The sequence below is a fragment of the Nycticebus coucang genome, chromosome 5, assembly GCF_027406575.1.
Source record: "Nycticebus coucang isolate mNycCou1 chromosome 5, mNycCou1.pri, whole genome shotgun sequence".
In the NCBI taxonomy this organism is placed as follows: Eukaryota; Metazoa; Chordata; class Mammalia; order Primates; family Lorisidae; genus Nycticebus; species Nycticebus coucang.
In genome coordinates, this window is record NC_069784.1 from 111,330,065 (window position 1) to 111,354,163 (window position 24,099).

Below are 24,099 nucleotides of genomic sequence, written 5' to 3' on the forward strand. Positions count from 1 at the left end.
CTTTGGAAACGGAGGAGTGGATTGCTTGTCAGCACCCCTCCGAGACTTCACAACACCGGCAGTGACTCACTCACTCTATGTGGCATCGAGCCTCTCTGTTTGACTAATCTCTCTTCTGAGATGTGCAAGTGACTAATAACTGGAAAGTTCCCTGGAGAAAGTAACTTGGCTGCCTGTGGTTCCTTGAGTCTATCTGCGTGAGGGATTGCTGTGCTTTTTATTTGGATGATTCATTAATTCAAAGATGGCTTAAAAGTATCCCCAAAGTCGAGGTTTGATCTTCTTCCACAAAGTTTAAACAGGAAGCCTTTCACCTTTAAACAAATGTATGAATTAAGAATATGTCAAAAATGACACAGAAGTCTAATGCAGAAAATGAAGTCTGCAGGACCTAGACCATGGCTCCTGGATGGAGGTGTCTGGGGAGCAGGGTCTTCGTGATCTGTAGTTGGCATTTTCCCACCTCCCTCCTCTTCTCTGTGTTCTGCCCTAGTGCTGTTCCTTGCTGGCCCCACCTGGAATAGTATTTCTCAGTGTGAGCCTCGTATCTACTTCCTTTAAAAACACCAACAAAATCAATTGTCCTTCACCCTCTCAGAACTTGAGATGAGCCCTCCAAAAAATGGTGGAGAGTGTAGTAGGTTTCTAGGTCATTTCTGCTAACGGTAGCCGGTCCGTGTATGTGCACGCACGCACACACATCCCGCACACACACTCGTACTTAAATCCACGACTTCATCCCGATCCTCTGGGTTCGATCACAGAGTTCTCTCTTGCTGCCCCTCCTCTTTCCTAAATTGACACTCCTTTCTCTCACGGTGAGAAACTTTTCTTTATCCACAGCAGAGTGACTTCTGTTGAATCCTAGCATGCACATGAAAGTTTCAGAACTGCTGACTCGTACCTAGGAGATGCAGATTTACTTGGTGAACTTTCCATGTATAGTTCTTCTGTCTTTAGCCTTTAGAGTATACACAAAATTTTCCTTCCCAACTCAGATTCATTCTTCTCTTCCCTGCCCTCTTCGGTGGTTTTCTTATTCATTTGTGACGTGGTGAGGTCCCTTCCTTACTCTTTGTATTCCATTTTGCTCCCAGGCTTGGTGGGATTGGGATTATAGAGTTGAGCCTGACAGATGGGCAAACTCCTGGATTATTAAAGAAAATAAATGGCTTAGGTAGACCTTACCTCTTCCACCCTCAGTTAACTGGGAGTGAAGTTGCTCTCTGACAACCTGAAACCCACAGCTGCATCCAAATTGCTTTGTACTCTTTTCTCTTTTCTCTTCCCTACCCCTCATTTCCTGCTCTCATTTTCACAAGAGTATCCAATTAAGAGAAAAACTGGTTTCATACCCCTCCCTAATCCTTTTAATTTGGGAGGAGACTGGAATAAATAGTCAAAAGGGTGAAAGGTAGATAGTGTGTGGGCGGAGGAAAACAGCCAGGGCAGTAAGTTGTAAAATGGATAAAAGAGATTTCAGTAGCATTGCTCGTCAGTGATAGTCTTATTAATTTAGCACCAGTACAATTGAGAAGAGGCAAGTCGATGCCACTGGGATTAGCAAGGTCTTGTCTAACTTTCCCCAGAAAGTTTAGCTCCCAATCCTGTGTCTGCTCGCTCCTTAGTACGTTACACTCATTTATTCAATCAGTCATCTCTTCACAGACACAGACCTGAGTTCTTTTTCTGCAGAAGGAACTCTGCGGGAGACATTCTCTGGCCCCCCTCCAGTCACCAGGCCCCTCTCTGCCCATTCCAACTGTCTGTTTTGAGACCATTCCCAGTGGTTGATGAGTCAACTCCAAAATATCTGGGAACTAAATAAATAGAATCCATGGAATATGCTCAGAACCAGCTATACAAAGAGAAAAAGTAGCTGTTTTGACAATCTCCTTCCAGAGCCTCCACTATCATTTAGACTTCTGGGCAAGGGGTAACCACCCGCAGGACTGCCTCAGAGCTCTTCCTCAAAGCGGTTCCAATAGCCCAGCCCAGGCATGTAGTTGAATCAGTGTAAACAGGGTTCCCCAATTAATTCGGGGAACAGCCGTGTGCCAGTGCTGGGAACCCAGAGTGATTCATCCGGCAGGTCACAACAAGGCCAATTCAAATTCTAAAATGTTTGTTTCACCTGAATGATATTTATTAGCATAGTACACAGAGCTACAAAACAATTATGTCAAATACTGCAAACAACAATAAAGATTTCAAAATTCCCCAAGGTGGAAGTAAGGGAGAGATTATTACAAATACCTGCGTCAGGTATGTAAGGTGGTGTTGAAGAAGAGGGTTAAGTTTCAAACTTTATAACACAAATTTGATGACTTCGTTTGTTAGAGACATGGCTGACTGAAAGAAAGATGGCTAGCCTTGTGGAATGTGTTTTAGGGTTTGGCTTGTGGTCTTTAGGGGAGGATAAGGCAGTTTCCTTAAAGGAAAAGGCATGGGTAATCTCTCTCTCTCTCTGTTTTATCTGGGAGCCCGGGACAGAAGTGAATCTACTTAATTCTATGAGGACTGGACATTAAATCTGATACTTTTTTCTCAAGTAATAAGAATTGCATCTTCTCTATTTTTGCTGAAAATCTTATTTTATTTCTAAATATTTACCAATTAAAGTTAGTATTTGGAAAAGTGTTTCAAGTAGAAATGCTATTTGTTTTTCCTCGGGGGGTTACTTTTTTTTTTTTTTAAAAAAAGGTCGCTCCAGTTCTTTATGGGGATTTCTTCTCTACCCAGTGGCCTCAAAAGATTAGGAGGAAAGGTGTTTCCAAGTGTCCAGACCTAATCTGAGCGGTCATCTGAATTAGGCAAGAGCCTCAGTTTTATGCATTCAGGTTGACTCTCCATTGGGGAAGAGCTCACATAAGGTTGTTGGTATTTCCTGCCCCTATTAGGCCAAAACTATTGTAATAACAGTGTTTCTGGCTGAACTCAGGTAACTTTGCTTCAAGTCCAGGCCAGAATCAGGAAATGAAGAGGCGTGGGTGAAAAGGAAAACTACTAGGGTGGAGGTTTGGGGATGCGGAAGGGAAAATTTCTAAATCTTTGGCATCAAAATGTTCAACATGGATAAGTCATTGGGAAAAAAAAATGACACACACTTAATGGAAATTACCACTGGTCAGATTCTCCACTGTAACTTTTGGTTCTAACATTGCGTAAATGGTCTGGGTAGATCTGAAAGGCTGCAAGGTTCATCAGACTAGGAGGTAGAACATTTAGTTTCTTTACAAGTATTTTGAGGGCTTAGAGATAATCTACTTTAAGAAAAACAATATAAGGTAAGGCATGGTGGCTCACACCTATAATTCTAGCATTCCAAGAGACCAAGGTGAGTGGATCCCTTGAGCTCAGGAGTTTGAGACTAGCCTGAGCAAGAGTGAGACACCATGTCTGGAAAAATCGAACAATTAGCTGGATGAGGGTGGTGCCTGTGGCTCAAGGAGTAGGGCGCCAGCCCCATATACTGGAGGTGGTGGGTTCAAACCCAGCCCAGCCAAAAAAAAAAAAAAAGAAAATTAGCTGGATGTGGTGGTGGTTGCCTATAGTTCCAGCTACTTAGGAGGGTGAGGCAGAAGGATCACTTAAACCCAGGAGTCTGATGTTGCTGTGAGCTACGCTGATGCCATGGCACTATAGCCTGAGCAACAGAGTGAGACTCCATTTAAAAAGAAAAGGAACACAGGGCTCAGGGAGTGATGCAGTGGGGCTCTTCATGGCAGTGGTAGCTAAGGCCTCTTGGTTCTGTGGCACCTGGTAGTCGGGTCTCTTCTGCTCTATCTCCACTGCTTCACAGGGCCAACTGTGGAAGTGGAAAAGACTTGGGCTACACCAGCACAGTCCCCAGGAGGCTCGAGATCATAGAAGGGAAGTTTTACTGTGCATTTTGCTGGCCACTGGTCTATCCTTATGATGGACATGAGTCTGATGTGATTGGTAACAAGGATGACCTGGATCACCGGAGAGGTAGAAAACTCCACACCAGATACCAGCACTCCTCTTCCATCTCCAAAAGTCACTTACAAAGTTCCAATTCCAACAGAGAAAGTATATTTTACCAATTCCTTTGACAGAGGAACTTTTATCCAAAGCCTAGAAAGAGGCTGGGTGTAGTGGCTCACACCTGTAATCCTACCACTCTGGGAGGTGAGGGAGGTGAAGGCAGGGGGATTACTTGGGCTCAGAAGTCTGAGACCAGCCTAAGCAAGAATAAGACCCTTATCTCTACTGAGAATAGAACGATTAGCCAGCTGTTGTGGCGGGCACCTGGAGTCCCAGCTACTCGGAAGGCTGATTCAGGAGAATCACTTGAACCCAGGAAGTTGAAGTTGCTGCCAGCTAGGCTGATGCCAGGGCATTCTAGCCTGGGGCAACAGAGTGACAGTCTTTCTCAACAAAAGAGAAACCCCCCAAAACCTAGAAAGAACACAATGATGATAAAATTGCCAAGTATGATGGAAAGCAGGAGGCAGGTGAGATAAGGAATCCAAACTTCCAGGTGAGATCCTTTTGTAGTTCATAAGCCTGATGATTGGGTTTTCATGCGCATGCGTGAGACGCACGGCCCACACATCTTGTTATGACGTCTGTACATTACCGGTCTGACGTGAAAAAAAAATAAAAACTTCCAGGTGATAAAAGACTTGTATTGGTGTCTCAGGCCAAGTATCATGTCATTTCCACTACACTGAACAAGCCCCTCCTATTTGACACTGGGCCTCTCATTGTTCCCTTTGAAGTTAATTTCCAAACTGGAATACAATGTGGTGATTCCTACGTGGAACCACTTTCTAAATCACTCAGCCTGGATCAGTTCTATGACAAGATTCCTTATATAATTATGCTTGGTCCCAACAAAAGAGGAGAAGATTATAAATTGCCCTTCAGCTTCCACCACAGAAACCCTGATGAGCATTTATGAAGAAAAGCATGTGAAGAGGCCAGATGCAGATCTGAAGACCTATTTTACTGCCAAGAAAACATATCTTTACACATTAATCTTGAAACCACATAATAGTTTTGAAATATTAGTTGACCAATCTGTTGTGAACAGGGGAAATGTGCTAAATGGTGAGACTCCTGCTGTAAATCCTTCACGTGAAATTGAGAACTCAGAAGACCAGAAGCCTGGGGACAGGATGAAAGCTCAGTGCTGTCCAGCCAGAGGGCTGGGGTGAAGATGCCCCTGCTTAGACTCCAGATGAAGAGGCCACAAAACCTGAAGTCTGGTTACATGATGATCCCAAATGCATACCTGGTCCAGATGCAGAGAAACCAGAGGATTGGGACAAGGAACACGGATGGAGAATGGGAGGGTCCTCAGATGGCCAGTTCAAGATGTGAGTCAGCTCCTGGGTGTGGTGCCTGGCAGTGACTTACGATCAACAACCCTATTATCAGGGCAAATGGAACCTCCTATAATGGACAATCCTCACTGCCAGGGAATTTCTGAAAACCAAAGAGAATACCAGATCGACATTTCTTTGAAGATCTTGAACCTTTCAGAATGATTCTTTTTAGTGCTATTGGTTTGAAGCTGTGGCCCATAACCTCTGACCTTGTTTTAGACAACTTTATCATCTGTGCCTAGAGCAGAGTAGTTGACAGTTGGGCCAATGACAGATGGGGCCTAAAGAAGCTGTTGATGAGGCTGTCGAGCGATGCACAGTGGGGCAGACCACAGAGGCAGCTGAATATCACTCGTGGTTCTGGCTGGTCATGTTTTGACCGTGGCTCTGCCTGTGTTCCTTGTTATTTTTTTTTCCGTTGTTCTGGGAAGAAACAGTCTAGTGCTGTGGAGTACAACTGATGGTCCTCAACCAAATGGGAAGGAAGAGGTAGAAGAGGAGGAGGAGGAATAAAAAGGAGGAAGGGGAAGAGAAACTTGAGACGCAGGAAAGTGGTGCAGAAGAAGACGGTGGTACCATCAGTCTAGAGGAGGAGGATAAAAAACCTAGCGCAGGCTCAGTGCCCGATGCAGAGTGGTTACGGCGCCAGCCACATACACCAATGTGGGTTCTAATCCGGCCTGGGCCAGCTAAACAGCAATGACAACTGCAACAACAACAACAAAAATAGCCAGGCGTTGTGGCGGGCCCCTGTAGTCCCAGCTACACGGGAGGCTGAGACAAGAGAATCGCTTAAGCCCAAGAGTTGGAGGTTGCTGTGAGCTATAATGCCACAGCACTCTACTGAGGGCAACAAAGTGAAACTCTGTCTCAAAAAACAAACAAACAAAAAATCCCAAAAACCCTAGAGCAGAGGAGATAGAATTTTGAACAGATCATCAAGAAACAGAAAGCTACAAAGACAGTGGAACGGTCTTAAGAACTCCATCTGTGGGCGGCGCCTGTGGCTCAGTGGGTAGGGCGCCGGCCCCATATGCCGAGGGTGGCGGGTTCAAACCCAGCCCCGGCCAAACTGCAACAACAAAAAAATAGCCGGGCATTGTGGCGGGCGCCTGTAGTCCCAGCTGCTCGGGAGACTGAGGCAAGAGAATCGTGTAAGCCCAGGAGTTAGAGGTTGCTGTGAGCCGTGTGATGCCACGGCACTCTACCGAGGGCGGTACAGTGAGACTCTGTCTCTATTAAAAAAAAAAAAAAAGAACTCCATCTGTGATTTCCTCTCCCGCCTCCCTTACCCCCCACACATGTGGTCCTAAGAGAGGACCCAACACATCTTAAACTCAGAGACTCAGAAAACCTGAAAATGTCCCCATCACCAGGCTCTAGTGGAACACTAGGCTGTGTAAAACATCTGGCAGTAAGTAATTGCAGTTGTGACATAAAGAACCCTGTTTCTATACAGATGAAAACATTGATCATAATGGTTGTGAGATGTAACATGAAGCAACTAACTTATATTTTTGTTTTAAAACATTTTTTTGATAGAATGCTGGAACTTTGCCAACCTTCAAAATCTTGGCTTAATTTATTAATCTGTCCATGTAGAAATAACACCAACCAATGCTTGCTTTCTTTTTTAAATTTCAGAATATTACAGAGCCACAAATGTTTCGGTTACATGAATTGCTTGTGTACAGTTTGAGTCAATCTGGTGTGCCATCACCTGGATAGTGTGCATTGTACTCGTTGGGTGTGAATCTATCCCTCCCCTCCTGCCCCATCCCACCTGTTTGCTTTCTGTTGAGTTTTACTATCAAATGTGCACATGGGTGTTGATCAATTAGTTCCAATTTAATAGTGAGCACATGGGGTGTTTGTTTTTCCATTCCTGCGAAACCTCATTTACAAGAATGGTCTCCAGTTCCATACAGGTTATTACCAAAGGTATTAGTTGAGCATCTTTTTTAAATGTCTGGGTAGAACTCTATGGTATACATATACCACATTTTATTAATCCACACATGTATTGATGGACACTTAGGTTGATTCCACATGTTTCTGATTGTGAATTGTACTGCACTGAACATTCGTGTGCATGTGTCTTTTCGATAAAAATGACTTTTAAAATTGTGTGTAAATACCCAGTAGTGGGATTTCTGGAGCAACTGGTAGGTTTACCTTTTTTAGTTCTTTGAGGAATCTCTATATGACTTTTCATAGAGGTTGTACTAGTTTGAATTCCCACCATTTTAAAATGCTCGGCGGGTGAGTTTTCAGTTTTTATAATAGATTTCTTTAAAGTTTGGTATTACAAAACATTCAAGTGTCTCTCTGTCTGTTAAAATTGATAATCATGGCTCGGCGCCTGTGGCTCAAGCTGCTAAGGTGCCAGCCATATACACCAGAGCTGGCAGGTTCGAATCCAGCCCAGGTCCACCAGACAACAATGACCGTTGCAAGCAAAAAAATAGCCGGGCGTGGTGGCAGGCGCCTGTAATCCCAGCTACCTGGGAGGCAGAGGCAGGAGAATCGCTTGAGCCTAGGCGTTAGAGGTTGCGGTGACCTGCGATGCTACAGCCCTCTACCCAGGGCGACAGCTTGAGGCACTGTCTCAAAAAAAAAAAAAAAAAAAATTGATAATCATGTTTAAAGTGCAGTCATTTGTGGTTATAATCTTGTTTTGCTAGCTTTCATTACTCAATTCCTCCTGAGGAAATTGAGGAGAGGGATTAGACAGAAGACCAAAGTTACATAAAAGTTCCATTTAAGTTGTATTAAGATATAGAAAAAGAGGTCGGGCGTGATATCACACTTTGGGCTGGTGGATTGCCTGAGCTTAGGAGTTCAAGACCATCCTGAGCAAGAGCGACCCCATCTCTACTAAAAATAGAAAAACTAACCAGGCATCATGATAGGTGCCTATCAAGACCATCCTGAGCAAGAGCGACCCCATCTCTACTAAAAATAGAAAAACTAACCAGGCATCATGATGGGTGCCTATAATCCCAACTACTTGGGAGGTTGAGGCAAAAGGATCGCTTGAGCCCCAGTGTTAATGGTTGCTGTGATCTAGGACAATACACGTGTTTATTAACCAACTATTTAACACACTTCTATAATACTCTTTTCTCAACATTTTTTGGTTGCATACTTCAACTGCCTCTTCAAAGATAAAAGTTTTGTAATATTTTCTGTAGAGAATGGAGTGAGGACTCAGTGAAACCTTGTTTCTCTCCCACTACCCACATCCTCACACTTCTGGTACCAGATTCTGTAGGACAACATGTGGCCCTACAATCTTGGTGTAGAAGCCAAAGACTTGGCACAGGGAGGGTGAGAGTGGGGAGGAAGCGGGGAAGTGTATTCCACAAAGCCAGTCCTATCGTGGGAAGGCTTATAATAATGTAACTATACATACAAGTGACTTCGTACTACATAAATGGGCCCAACAGAACTGAACTGCATTACCCACAAATCAACTTTCCATTAGCTGCATCCAAACAATGCTCCAGGCCATCCAACTTGAAGAGAAATCATCTGGGTGGAAAGAAATTATAATATTTACTAGTTTTGATTTAATCACAAATTGGGACAAAAATGTGGCACTCATACAAATTATATAGACACTCATGACCTTGTGAACACATTGGTAAACCTTTTTCTTTTTTAGGATCTTGGAAGAAGCTCATGCAAGGGGAGAGTCTTTATGTTTAACCTTCATTAGCTGCATAGGAAATCCAGCTATAATTCATGAATTTGAGCAAGTGACTTAACTTGCTGGCATCTGTCCATTCCACAGTGGATTCTTCTTTTGTTTTTGATAGAGAGTCTCATTCTGTGCCCTGGATAGAGTGCTGTGGCCTCATAGCTCATAGCAACCTCCAACTCTTGGGCTCAAGCAATCCCCACGCCTCAGCCTCCTGAGCATCACAGGTGCTCGCTACGATGCCCAGCCAGTTTTTCCATTTTTAGTAGATATGGGGTCTTGCTCTTGCTCAGGCTGGTCTTGAGTTTCTGAGCTCAGGTGATCCACCTGCGTGGCTTCCCAGAGTGTTAGGGTTACAGGTGGGAGCCACTGCACCCAGCCCACAGTGGATTCTTCTGAGGACCAAAATAAGATAAGTGCATGTGATAGACTGAAAAGAACAGACTCGGGGTGGCGCCTGTGGCTCAGTGAGTAGGGCGCCGGCCCCATATGCCGAGGGTGGCCGGTTAGGACCCAGCCCTAGCCAAACTGCAACAAAAAAATAGCCGGGCATTGTGGCGGGCACCTGTAGTCCCAGCTGCTCGGGAGGCTGAGGCAAGAGAATTGCGTAAGCCCAAGAGTTAGAGGTTGCTGTGAGCCATGTGACGCCACGGCACTCTACCAAGGGCGGTACAGTGAGACTCTGTCTCTACAAAAAAAAAAAAAAAAAAAAAAGAAAAGAACAGACTCAGCTGTTTTTGAGGTTTTTCAGTATAAGCCTCATGCACAGGTAAGGTAGTTTATAAATAGTTCCCAGAGTTTGATGTATGGAGCAGTAACTCCTATCCTTGGGATGTACTTTAACTTTTGCCAAGTAATTACCTACTTGCAGCAATTTAGAAGCAGCAGAAGATAAAGGCTTGGCAGAGCTAGTGAGGAGAAGGCATTTAAGTTTTGGGACTTGGTTCCAGTCTCCTGGGGCAGCTGTTAGCTTGTGTAGGCCTTAGATGCATCCTAGATGTGTTCTAGAGTTTTCTTCAAGAGTCTGATGAAATGCTCAACGAGGAGAGAGAAATTCATTCCAGCAGGGCTAAGGAAATTCAGAATGGGGCCTTTCGTGCTGGCAGGTATGTTATGGAGAGAGAGAATGATGAAGGGTTAGTGGTGAATGATGGCGAGCGATGGGCGTGACCTCACCAGTCACCTGGAGACCTGCTCCTTCTGCAGAAGAACAGAGAACACAAGGTTCATCTGAGGGTACATCTCTACTTTTGCCACGAGTGAGATTTCCCTTACCTGGAGCAACTTTGAACTGACTAGTGTGCACACACACACATACACACTTGTTTTCCTATTTGGTCCATACCTAATGAGGTCGATTAACTTCTGACCCTTTCTTGCCTCCACACACACTTTCACTCTGCTTCATAAGTCAGTCGGTCATCAAAAACACACTGTGTATCTTTGACCTCTTTTCAGTATATTCTCTTTACCTTTCAGATCTCACTACCCCTCCCCCAAGGACACTGATTCTGTGCATACCTCTCCAGAGGGGCAGTTTTTCCCACACCCCATGTTCCTGAAGGGGAGTACTGAATGCTTCTTCATCCTTGTTTGAAATTCCAGATAGTTTCTCAGGATTTCCTTTCTTTCCTTCCTTCCTTCCTTCCTTCCTTCCTTCCTTCCTTCCTTCCTTCCTTCCTTCCTTCCTTCCTTCCTTCCTTCCTTCCTTCCTTCCTTCCTTCCTTCCCTCCTTCCCTCCCTCCCTCCCTCCCTCCCTCCCTCCTTCCCTCCCTCCCCCCTTCCCTCCCTCCCTCCCTTCCTTCTTTCCTGAGTCTTGCTCTATCATGCAGGAAGAATGCCATGGCATCATCACAGTGCACTGCAGCCTCAAACTCCTGGGTTCAAGCAATCCTTCTGCCTCGGCCTCCTGACTAGCTGGGGACTACAGGTGCCCGTTCCAATGTCTGGTTAATTTTTCTATTTTTAGTAGGGATGGGGTCTCACCCTTGCTCAGGCTCACCCTTGCTCAGGATTCCTCTTGAACTCGAGGAATCCTCCTGCCTTTACCTCCCAAAGTGCTAGAGTTGTAGGTGTGAGCCACTGTGCCCCTCCAAGATTTCTTATTTCTTCAAAGGTCTAGAAACTTTGTTCCACATACCCTCCAACCATTTATTTTTGCCATCAGACTTCTAGCTATTCCTTCTCATTTGCTGGTGATTTTAGCACTTGGCTCTCTCTGTCTCTCTCTCTCTCTGCCTTCCCTTCTTTTCCTGTCATCCTTAGTGATTTCAATATCTGGAGATGACCCATACCATGCCCTATCTTCTCAGTTCCTCAGACCATACCCTGCAAGATCTTTTTTACTCCACCTTAACCACCCACTTTGTGATCCAGAACTTTCTCATTACCGCTGACTGCACCAACTCCAAAATTGCAACCCCATGATTTTCCATCTAACCCCAACTACCCACCCTTTTCCTTCCAACTTCCTTACTTCAGTGCCTGAGTCAAATAATTCTTCAGCACCACTGGAACTTCTCACAATCCCCATCTCTCTCCTCTCTTTCTTTTCTACCCATCGCACCCCTATCTCATGATCCCTGGCTTCCGTCTCTTCCATTCCCTTACCTCATATGCCTTGCTCATGGTTAAACATGACTTTCTGCCTATTCTTCTTCTCTACCGGAGGAACAGAATGTCATGGGAGAAAAGCGTACTGCCATGCCCACTCCATTCACCGAACATTCATGAGCACAGATCTCAGTGGACCGTCAGCACTGTCCAGCCAGGCTAATACATTTTCAGGGTCCCACTTTACAAGGCAGGTGTTTAATACCATCCTTCTTTTCAAACTTCCAATATCTTTTTCTGCTCCTCCTCAGCTGATAACTTGGTCTCTTATTTGATTAAGAAAACAACAAATCCACCACGGACTCCACTGCCATTAGGAAATCTTCCATACATTCTCCCTTCCCTCCTTTTTTGCAAGGCAGGAACAGCCCTTGCTCCTATCTGAGGCTAATAACTCTTGTTTTACACCGAGTCTTACTCAGAACCTTGCTCCCCCAAGTATCTCCTTTCTCTTACATTGTGACTTTCTCTTTGTCTACACTATCATTTAGTATAGAAATATACCATCTTATTTCTAATCTTAAATAAAAATAGGGCCCTCCCTCAACTTCATGAATTCCTTAGCTACCATCATATTTCAAGGCATATCTCCCCCAGAGAGCAATATTTGCTATCTCCTACTCCCGTCTTCCGATCATCATCTTCTTCTTCTTCTTCTTTTTTTTTAGAGACAGAGTCTCATTTTGTTACCCTCGGTAGAGTGCTGTAGCGTCACAGCTCACAGCAACCTCCAACTCCTGGAGTTAGGTGATTCTCTCGCCTTAGCCTCCCAAGTAGCTGGGACTATAGGTGCCCGCCACAACGCCTGGCTATTTTTTTGTTGCAGTTTGGCTGGAGCCGGGTTCAAACCCGCCACCCTCAGTATATGGGGCCGGCGCCCTACCCACTGAGCCACAGGCACTGCTCCTTCTTTTTTTTTTTCTTTGAGACAGAGTCTCATTATCTTGCCCTTGGTAGAGTGCTGTGGTGTCACAGCTCACAGCAATCTCAAACTCTTGGGCTTAAGTGATTCTCTTGCCTCAGCCTCCCAAGTAGCTGGAATTATAGGTGCCTGCCACAATGCCTGGCTGTTTTTTTGTTGCAGATATCATTGTTGTTTAGCTGGCCCAGCGGGGTTTGAACCCACCAGCCCTGGTATATGTGGCCTGCGCCCTAACCACTGAGCTATGGGTGCTGAGCCCTCCCATCAACTTCTTAACCCACCTTAATCAGCCTTTCTTCCTACTCCATCATAGACACTGTTGTCAAGCTACCAGCAAACTGCTGGCTAGAATTCAGTCTCTCAATGGATTTGACCCAGTCAGTCACCCCCTCTTCCTTGAAATACTTTATTTATTTCAGCTTGGCTTCTTTGAGTCCACATTTCTATCTCCTGGGTTCCTCCTTCTCATTCTATTTTCCTGGCTCTTCTTTCTCTTCTGGTCCAAATGTTTTTATTTTCGCTTTTTGAGACAGAGTCTCACCCAGTCACTCTGGGGTTGAGTGCTGTGGCATCATAGCTCACACCAACCTCAAAGTCTTGGGCTCAACAATCCTCTTGCCTTAGCCTCCCAAGTAGCTGGGACTACAGGTGCCCTAAGACAAGGCCTGGCTATTTTCTTATGCAGGCTGGTCTTGAACTCCTGAACTCAATCAATCCATCTACCTCGGCCTCCCAGAGTGCTAGGATTAGAGGCGTGAGCCACCGCACCCTGCCTATCTGTAAATGTTAAAGTAATTCCACGTTCAGATGTCAATTTGTCTTCTGTTTTCCATGTAAGCTCATTAATCTCATACAACTTTGTGGCTTTAAATTACATTTGTATCTACTGGTTTTCAAATACATACTTTCAGACTTGACTTCTCCCCTGAGCTCCAGATTTGCCACCTAACTCCTTATTTAGCATCTATTTGGTGCCTCACATCATACTGGCCCCAAAATAAACCCTAATTCCACCAGCTTGGACCTGCTCCTCCTTCAGGCTTGCCCATCTCAGTAAATGCCACCAGTACTGACCTGTGCGCTCAGTCCAAACTTATTATAGTTGTTATTCTCAACTCCTGATTTTTCCTCATCATTCTCCCCATCCAAACTCATCAATGAGTCCCGTTGATTCTACTTTCAAAATCGATCTTGGCTAGACTCAATCACGTATACCTCAATTACCCTCACCCCAAACCCATCATCTCTCACATAGAATCTTACACAAACCTCCAAACTGGCATCTTGCTACTTGCTCTTTACACAAGCAGACAGAGTAATTTTTTACAATTGTAAAATAAATAAAATCCTCTAATGGTTTCCTATCACATGCAGAATAACCCCCCAAACTCCTTTCCCTGTTCCATCAGGCCGTGTGTGACTCCCTCTGTCCTGTTCGCTCACACAGACTTCTTGTGGCTCCCAAAATACAGATGTCATTCCCTCCATTGATCCCGAGTCCTTATTCTTCCCTCTGATGACATTCTCTTTCTTTAGATTCTTCAGCACCTTACTTCTTCACTTTACTCAAATGACACATTGAACATCTCTTCTTTAGAGGCGCCATCTTTCAATATTCTATCTATTAAAGAGCAGGGCCTGACTCCCCACTTCACCCTGATTAATGTTTCTTCATAGCACTTACCCCTGACATCATACGTGTGTTATCATTTGTCCATCTGGCAGGGATGCAGGCTGTAAGGGATGCAGGGATGCGGCTGTCTCCTATCCTATTACCTGGAATAGTGCCAGGCACCTAACAGGGCTTCAGTCGATACTTACCAAAAGCAAGAGCATAATGCACATCCGTGAGGCACCTGTTCCCTTACTGCCTCCATCCAGATCTGGAACCTTCTCAGATCAGGTGGATGAATCCCCCCAGCACAGATAGGGTCTGGCCCCCTTTTCATGCCTCTATTTCTGTGTTCTGCAAAATACAATATTCAGACCCTGCACCTCAGTCTATCTTTCTAGTTTTCCCCCGTAAGGCAGCTCCCATATGATATCTTTGACAGAACTTGTATTGGTTGTTGACGTTATGCCAACTTTCTTTCTTTTTTTTTTTTTGTTGCAGTTTGGCCAGGGCTGGGTTTGAACCCACCACCCTCGGTATGTGGGGCCGGCGCCCTACTCACTGAGCCGCAAGTGCCACCCAATGCCAACTTTCTTTTTGCTTCCACTATATGTGCAGCTAAATGGTTCTATATAGTACTCATCATAGCTTCTGGCAATAATTTTACTTTGAGCGTGGCAAGAGTCTTGGTTTTGTCCACTTAATTAGTGTGATTACTCCATTGGGACAGAGACCATTCCTCGTTCTTCTATGTCCCCTGCCACATGTCCCTGTGCTGAGAACACGACTTAACAAATATTAAGGCCCAGGCATAGTACCTCACACCTATAATTCTAGCACTTTGGGAGACTGAGACAGGAGGATCCCTCAGGAGTTTGAGACCAGCCTGAGCAGTGGTGAGACCCTGTCTCTATTAAAATTAGAAAACTAGCCAGGCATCCTGGTGGGTGCCTGTACTCCAAGCTACTTGGGAGACTGAGGCAAGAGAATTGCTTGAGCACAAGAGTTGGAGGTTGCTGTGAGCTGTGATGCTACAGCACTCTACCCAGGGCAACACAGTGAGACTCTGTTTCAAAAAAAAAAAAAATCTGTTAATTTACTAATAACAATCTTATGCCAATTAAAAGCAAATGTTGAGCTTATTTTTATTTTTAAAGGTAAATGATGTGCATATACACATACAGTCACAATGGAATATAATTTTATAACCACTCAACAAAGACATAAAGGCAAACAACCACGAAAATTATTTTATCTCCACTGGTATAGGAAAGTCAACAAAGCCCAGTTCCCGTAACACTCGGGGAGGAAGGGCTGCAGGGGAGCGTCTCTGTGTGTGCTGCAGTCTGGGCTCTGGGGACTGCCCCATCGCATGTCCTCAGGTCACGGCTGCCAGGACAGTGTCAGCACCTGTGGTGCTGGCTTTCTGTGGAATTAGAGCTCTGTCAACCAGATGGCTGACTTTGAATGATGTTCCAGTATTTAAGGACTAGAGTACATAGGACTTAGGAAGAGGAAGGAGACAAAACAGCCATTATAGCTTTGGCTAAAGGAATGACGAAGGAACCAGAACTACGTGGACCATCCTGGAGGGACTGTGGTTCCTCTATAATATTGGCAGTAATTAAAGACCTGAAGAAGGAGCCATTAGAATTGTTCCCTGTGACTTGATTTCTAGGCTAAAGGATAGGAAAAATACTGGGAATTAAATTCTACTGTCATCTGAAACATATTGGTAAAGAATTGAATTATCTATTCCGAAATGTCTACACCTTCCTGCCTGCCTGGTCCTCCTGTGCGTGTGCCATAAGAAGAAAAGCATAGTAACACTGTTGAGCTGGAAGAATGCAGAATCTCTTCCTTAGATCTACTCACCTGTTTTATATTTGTATTTCATAGAATTTACTCTTTATCCTTAAGAGAAAATATCACACATCACACGTTTAGATAAAACCAAAATAAGCCACAATCAAATGCCAAAGAGATAACAAAAATAGCTATCATCGAATGGTCTCTGAATCTTACTTTAAAATATATTTTTAGGCTCACCACCTGTAGCATAGTGGTTATGGCACCAGCCACATACACCATACACAGGTGGGTTCGAACCTGGCCTGGGCCAGCTAAACAACTACAACTGAATAACCGCAACAAAAAATAGCCTGGCGTTGTGGCGGATGCCTGTAGTCCCAGCTACTTGAGAGGCTGAGGCAAGAGAATCGCGTGAGCCCAAGAGTTTGAGGTTGCTGTGAGCTGTGATGCCACAGCGGTCTACTGAGGGCGACATGGTGAGACTATATTAACATTTTTAATTTTAAAAACAATCTTCAGGATGCTAGTACAACATTTGGAAGGAAAGTTGTATAATTATGTCTTCTCTGATTGATTCTTTTCCTCGCCATTGTTTGTAGCCTTATATATGATATTCTCAAAGCCTCTGAGTTCCTGCCAACATTTTCCATGTTAGTTTGCGGGGGCTCCTGTAACAAAGTACCACAAATTAGGTGGCTTAAACAAGAGAAATTTGTTGTCTTGCAGTTCTGGAGGCTGGAAATCTGGGATCAAAGCGTTGGCTGGGTTGGCTCCTTCTGAGGCTGTGAGGGAGAGTCTGCTCCAGGCCTTTCTTCTGGTTTTTGGTGGTTTGTGGCTGCATCACCCCAATCTCTGTCTTCACCTTCACATGACATTCTACTTATTTGCATGTCTGTCTTTGTCTCCAAATTTCCCCTTTTTCTGAGGATGCCAGTCATATTGAACTAGCATACACTCAGATGACCTCATCTTACCTGGTTTAAATCTACAAGGACCCTATTTCTAAATAAGGTCACATTCTGAAGTACTAGGAGTTATAATTTCATCACGTTTTAGAGGGCAGAGTTGGGGACACAATTCCAATCATGAATATCCTTCTCTACACCTAACCAGGTGGGCAATGGTTTTCACAGCTGTGATTCATGGTGTGAGTCATCCATGCAACACATCCAGTATCTCTGTGAGGTTAATGATGTTGATTTTCCAAAGAGAGAAGGCTGAGATATCTATAAACATCATCTCCATGTTTAAATGGTTGCTACAGGGGGTGGGGGAGAGTATTGTGGGAATGGAAGTTCAAGTGCACTTGGGATTACTCAACCTGTGCATGTAAGAGCAAATCTCCCTTTATGCACCATGTGAAGTCCATCCCATCCCATTACCCAGTGTGAGGAGCAGCAAGAGTGAAATTAAGGGAGGAAAGGAGTTTTAAGAAGTCTTAGCTTAATAGCCGGGCGTTGTGGCGGGCGCCTGTAGTCCCAGCTACTCGGGAGGCTGAGGCAAGAGAATCGCTTAAGCCCAGGAGTTGGAGGTTGCTGTGAGCTGTGTGAGGCCACGGCACTCTACCGAGGGCCATAAAGTGAGACTCTGTCTCTACCAAAAAAAAAAAAGAAGTCTTAGCTTGATGTGCAAATGTTAAAAACTTGATATCTTTTCAAAACTTTTACCACCAAGAGATTTTTTTTTTTTTCGAGACAGAGTCTCACTATGTCACCCTTGGTCAAGTGCCAGGCATCACAGCTCACAGCAACCTCAAACTCTTGGGCTTAAGTGATTGTTTTGCCTCAGCCTCCTGAGTAGCTGGAACTACAGGTGCCTGCCACGATGCCCTGCTATTTTTTTGTTGCAGTTGTCATTGTCGTTTAGCTGGCCCCGGGCGGGGTTCAAACCTGCTAGCCTCGGTGTATGTGGCTGACGCTGTAACCACTGTGCACCAGGTGCCAAGCCACCAAGAGATTGTTGATCATAAGCATGCTCAGATAGTTTACCAGTAATAACATGCACAACGCACAAAAGGATTCTTTGCTTTTGTTTTTTGTGTTCTGCACCTGATCCTTCCTCATCACCTATCTCTGCCTACAGTGTAGTAAATTTTCAGCATCCATTGCAAGAACTCAAATAATAACAAGTATCACAGTGGGACTGTACGATGACTCAGGGATGAAGCTGAAGATCAATCAAGAACACTGTTCCTGGCTCAGCCCCCGTGGCTCAGTGAGTAGGGTGCTGACCACATGCATGGAAGCTGGTGGGTTCGAGCCCGGCCCGGGCCATCTAACAACAAAGACGATTGCACCCAAAAAATAGCTGGGCATTATGGTGGGTGCCTGTAGTCCCAGCAACTTGGGAGGCTGATGCAAGAGAATTGCTTAACCCAAGATTTGGAGGTTGCTGTGAACTGTGACCCACGGCACTCTACCAAGGGTGGCATAGTGAGACTCTGTCTCAAAAAACCCCCAAAACAAACAGAAAACCCCACTGTTCCTATGGTTCCTACCGTGTAAGCTGGATAAATTTGCATCCGAAACCTAGGTGCTGAGTATGCCAGAGGTTCAAGGGAAAATTCTTTCTAATTTGCTATATAGTTGAAAATTTCTATACTAAAATGGTAAGGAAAAAAGTCACAAATATCAAGTCTGTGGATAACCAGTTTAGGGTGAGCCAACAAGATGTGTTGGTATCTGTGTGTGATAGATGTAAAGAGCACTCAGAAAGGAGCAATCTAGGCCAGGTTTAACTCTCTCGGTGATGGCTAAGCAAAGAAAGCCAGGCCCACCGTCCCTTCATATTTTGGCAACTTTCTTCTGATTTTAAATTATTGGGATATAGTAAGGCTTCTTTTTGTTTTATTCTGTTTAATTAACAGCTGCTGTATTCTACTGATCTACACATTAAAAAAAATTAGCTGATGACTATTTTTAAATCCTCACTATATATTTAAGCCCTAGGCATGGGTATGAATTTGATAGCAGGGACCTTATTTAGAAACAGGGTTTTTGTAGATTTAAACCAGGTAACAAAAGGCATATAAAATGCATTATATGCATATAAAGTGCATTCCTACTTTGCAAGCTAGCTTTTTTTCAGTCCTGAAGCGGAGTGGTGAAGCCTGCAGTCTCCAGAGTCAGATCGCCTGGCTCGTTAGTGCGACTTTGGGCAAGTTGCTTAACCTTTTCTTGCCTTATCTCAAGTTCCTACTATTAGCGTCCATGGTAAAAGCTCAATAAATTTAGCTGTCTCTCTCTAGAAGCCTTATTTTATCTGTCATCCTTCTCTCCCTCTCCTCTTCCTCACAACTCTGTCTCCATCTGGATCTCAGCTCTTTGTCTGTCTCCCCAAACCTGCATCCCGCATACCAACATGTCAGAGATGTGCAGAGGGAAACGGGCTTCCTCTCGTTCTGCCGATGACACTTGGGTGGCTTTCATGGACCTCATTCTGTTTGTTTTTGCCTTCCAAGCCGTGTTGTCTCTCTGCTTCACAAATAACTTCTACCTTTATGAATATTTTCCTATCACCACTAGTTTTTTCTTCACCTCTCGGACCCTTTCTATAATTGGATCCCTGGCTCATAGAGTCCCTTTGGATGACAAATGAAACATTTAGTCATATCTCTTACTTGACAAGCAATCAATCCAGACATATTTATATATGGCCTTACGTTCAAGCCATCAAAACTGGTACTCCACTTTCCTCCACAAAATAAATGTTTCAAGTCAGTGATGGTAATAATTAAAAAAAAAACCTCTCTTAATCCAGTATGTATGAAGATGTGAGTTTTTAAAGTGAAAATTCAAAATGTCTCACTAATGTGTTTGTAATTCCTATGTAGGCTAATGAGACAGTTGAAGATCCGAACTCTGATGTTACGACATGTTACAACTTCTCATCAAGTAGCTAACGAAGGCAGACATAGAAAACTCGATTGGGTGATTGGGTCGGATCCCACAGAAAGAAATTTGAGTAATGAAGGAAGGGCCTTGTAGATGTCCCCTGATGGAAAATAATTTTGAGACAGAGTCTCACTTTATCGTCCTTGGTAGAGTGCTGTGGTGTCACAGCTCACAGCAACCTCCAACTCCTGGGCTTAGGCGATTCTCTTGCCTCAGCCTCCCGAGTAGCTGGGACTACAGGCGTCTGCCACAACACCTGGCTATTTTGTTGTCATTGTTGTTGCAGTTTGGCCGGGACTGGGTTTAAACCCACCACCCTCGGTATATGGGGCCGGCACCTTACCCACTGAGCCATAAGTGCCGCCCAGAAGATAATTTTTTTTTACACTGTTTTCTTTAGAGATTTAAGCTGGGTTGTAATACATCAAAGATATATTAATATAACTGGGTTCCTGGTCTGTAAAGCCTCATCAGCTGCCAAATGAAATATTTAGTCAAATCCCTTGCCATATAGTAACGTTTGAGTTGCTCCTGAAAATACAATATCCCTTGTGGGTTTTTGTTTTTGCTTTTTTGATACAAAGTCTTGCTCTATTGCCCATGCTGGAGTAGTACTGGGGCACAATAATAGCTCACTACAGCCTGCAGCACCTGGGCTCAGATGACCCTCCTAGCTTCACCAATAGCCAGGACTACAGGAACCACCACCATACATAGCTAATAAAAAAAAAAAAAAATTGTGTGTGTAGATGGGAGTCTCGCTATTGTTGCCCAGTCTGGTCTGGAACTCCTGGCCTCAAGTGATTCTCCTGCCTCAGCCTCCCAAAGTGCTGAGATTACAGGCATGAACCACTGCCCTGAGTAGTCCCTTGATATAAGCAGAGAAATTGATTTTAGGACATCCCTCCCCCATACCAAAATCTGATGCTATTTAAGTCCCTGACATAAAATGGATAGTATTTGCATACAAACCATACACAACTTCCTGCATGCTTTAATTCATCTCTAAATCACTTATAACACATAATACAATGTAAACGCTATATAAGTAGTAGGTACATTGTATTGTTTTAAAATTTATATTATGTATTATTGTTGTATTGTTACTTTTTTTCTGAATACTTTTGTCTACTGTTAATCAAATTCGTGGGTGCAGAACTCATGGAGACAGAGAGCTGATTGTACATTAAAATGAAATGTTAGGTATATATCAATAATGTTAATCTTTCAGTTATCACTTCTCAAATTTTATAGCTACAATGATTAATAACATTAATTTAAAAGAAGTCCTTTTTTGGGCGGCGCCTGTGGCTCAAGGAGTAGGGCGCCGGTCCCATATGCCGGAGGTGGTGGGTTCAAACCCAGCCCCGGCCAAAAACCAAAAAAAAAAAAAAAATAAAATAAAAGAAGTCCTTTTCAAATATAACAGTAACTCCTCAGCTAAATCCTGTGGGTGTGAAAACACCCCTTCCCGGAAGCAGATGAGGCTCCCATTTGTGCCCATAGCCCTGCCAGCCACTGCAAAGCTGCTACCAGTCGGGTCATGGCAGGTCAGGGGAAGGCCTTTGCCCCTTTAGTAGAGTGTCCTAATTCCCTCTGATTAAGTGAGCTCTGCTAACACCGGAAGGAGGAAATTGGATAAGGGAATACTTACTGTCTTAGAATAGAAGGGCTCACTTAGCTCGTTAAAGAATCTACTCTGCCATCACATAATCTGCACAAATAAAATACTTGGGCTTTCCTTTTGTCCCTAACCTGTCCATCTCGGGACTTGGCTATCTAGGAATTTATTCGAAGTACTTAGGATACTGGCCAGTTAATTATCAAATTTGTTCAGTTAATTATGCACCCCCCCTGCTTTTTACACTAAGTCTCTTAAATTTGCATGTCAGGCTATATCTCATGGTGGTTTTTAACTCAGGTTGCATACATAGCCATCTGGGAGCTTTGAGAGATTTAAACCCACGCTCCACCCTTAGGGAGAGTTCCATTTAATTTGTCTAAGGTGGGGCCTGGGCATCATATTTTTCAAAGCTTCCAGGTGATTTCGAGTGTAGCCAAAGACGAGAACCACTGCCAGCTTTATGATATGACATATGTAAATTTCTTCTTCTTTTTTTTTCTTTTTGTTTTTGTAGAGACAGGGTCTCACTGTACCGCCCTCGGTAGAGCGCCGTGGCGTCACACGGCTCACAGCAACCTCTAACTCTTGGGCTTACGCGATTCTCTTGCCTCAGCCTCCCGAGCAGCTGGGACTACAGGCTCCTGCCACAATGCCCCGGCTATTATTTTTTTGTTGTTGTTGCAGTTTGGCCGGGGCTGGGTTTGAACCCGCCACCCTCGGCATATGGGGACAGCGCCCTACTCACTGAGCCACAGGCGCCGCCCGACATATGTAAATTTCAATTCTATTAAAACCAACTACCATCAAAGACAAACAAGACAAACTGACTCAACAGTGTCGTAACAGTTGAATTGTCTATGCAGGCATTATTCTTGGCTTAAGATTTTGGGGGCTTTTCACTACACTTCACAGTGTGACACAGAATTCTGAGATTCAGCACCCTCCCCAAAGAGAGGATTTTCCATCGCATCATGTGAACTAATAATAGCAATCCCCAAATTCATATTTTTGTACTGTTTAGAAGCAGACCTGAGAAGGAAATTCAGTCAGTAAAGTTGCTTAGAGAAAGCAATTTGTCTACAAAATTTCTAACCTCGAATCTTCACAGGACTTAGTCTCTATAAAATCTAACAAGTGTAACAACCTCAGCTGTGGCATCTCTGCAGTTAGGTTATATTTAATTGATGGGGGGACTGCAGCAAATCTATGTGTGCAGAGCCAGTTGAAGCTGGGAAACCCATGTCTTGCCACATATGTTGACCTTTTTTAATAAGCAAGGTTAATAACTTTCATGAGCGTGAGACCAGCTGAGATGAGACTTGTTTGACTTTTGAGGACAGTGACTACCTCAGATAACAATTCTGCCAGGTTCCAGGTGATGGTCAGTTGAGCAGTGGGCTCCAGGCAGTGAGAACTTTCCCCTAACGACTGCTCTCTGTAATTTGATGTGGTGAATTTTGTGAGCTGTATTGTGGGTTCTGATGTTGGCAGAAGATAAAGGACTTGTCAGTGTAAGTTGCTAACCCCTTCAAGAGTCTAAAAAACACACTTACATAAACCTTTTCTGTAGAGTGAGGGGCAAAGAGAACCAGAATGCAAAAAGAACAAAAGAAACCCAGCATTTTAGAAGGCATCCATTTAGATGTGTCCTTATCTACCATCTGCCCTTGTATCTTGTCCTGCAGAACTTGGGGCACTTGCATTTGGCAGCTACGATCACTTACTAACTGCGCCTCTGCCATGAAAGCTGTTGGAGGTTGGCAGGGAGCAGGAATCCGATGTGATCATTGCTAACATCAATTTAAAGCCAAAGCCACAGGGGGAAGTAATTGGATTTAATGGCTATGGAGTTTTAGAATGAAAGTGCATGGGATTTGATTTACTTAATTTAATTAGACCTATACTTTAGATTATCTCATTTAAATTTTCTGTGTTTCTATTTATGCTTTGACTTCCTGGTCTTTAGTTAATAGGGAAAGTTTTCTCTTTACAAAGCAATGGAAATCTGCACATCTCTCCTTCAGAGCCTTCTGAGTCAGCCAGGGTTATCCGGCCCAGGTCCTTCCAGAGGTGGCATCTTTCATTGAGTCATAGAATGTGAGCACCCGAAGAAATCTTGAAAGCTCTCACACCGTTCTGGCACTCTCCCCAGGAGCCTGGAGGCTCTGCTTTCTGAACCTCTGGTTGTTCTGGTAGCTATGGGAGCCCATGGTACCTGTGTTGCAGGATATAGCTTCTCAAGGGCATCCAGCACTCCCAAGGCAAAAGCCTTGGGGACTTTGACAACCCTTCAGGTGAGAACTAAATATCACTTACAGAATGATAATTAGTCTTGCACAATCATATAAGGAACTTTATCTGAATTGCAAAATCCAGATAAATGGAGCCAACTAGTTAGACCTGACTAGTAGCTGGGCTGATGACACAGTGAGCTCCTCCTAACCTACATCTGACACCCCTCTGCCTTAGTGTTTCTCTCCATTGGAAGCACAAGTGTGGCAGAGTGGCCCGTGCTGGCAAGAACATGCTCAGGGGAGGGAGGGAGCCATGTGGCTGGGCGGAGGCC

At 44.2% G+C, this 24,099-nt stretch overlaps 1 non-coding gene and 1 pseudogene across 1 annotated transcript; both read left to right on the top strand.

Annotated features, from left to right (window-relative positions):
* Positions 1-4,509: 4,509 nt before the first annotated feature.
* LOC128587074 (small nucleolar RNA U13) lies at positions 4,510-4,613 on the top strand. Its single transcript, XR_008380496.1, has one exon. It is a non-coding gene; the product is annotated as a small nucleolar RNA U13 (small nucleolar RNA).
* On the top strand, positions 4,586-5,380 carry LOC128585570 (calnexin-like; annotated as a pseudogene).
* The last annotated feature ends 18,719 nt before the right edge of the window (positions 5,381-24,099 follow it).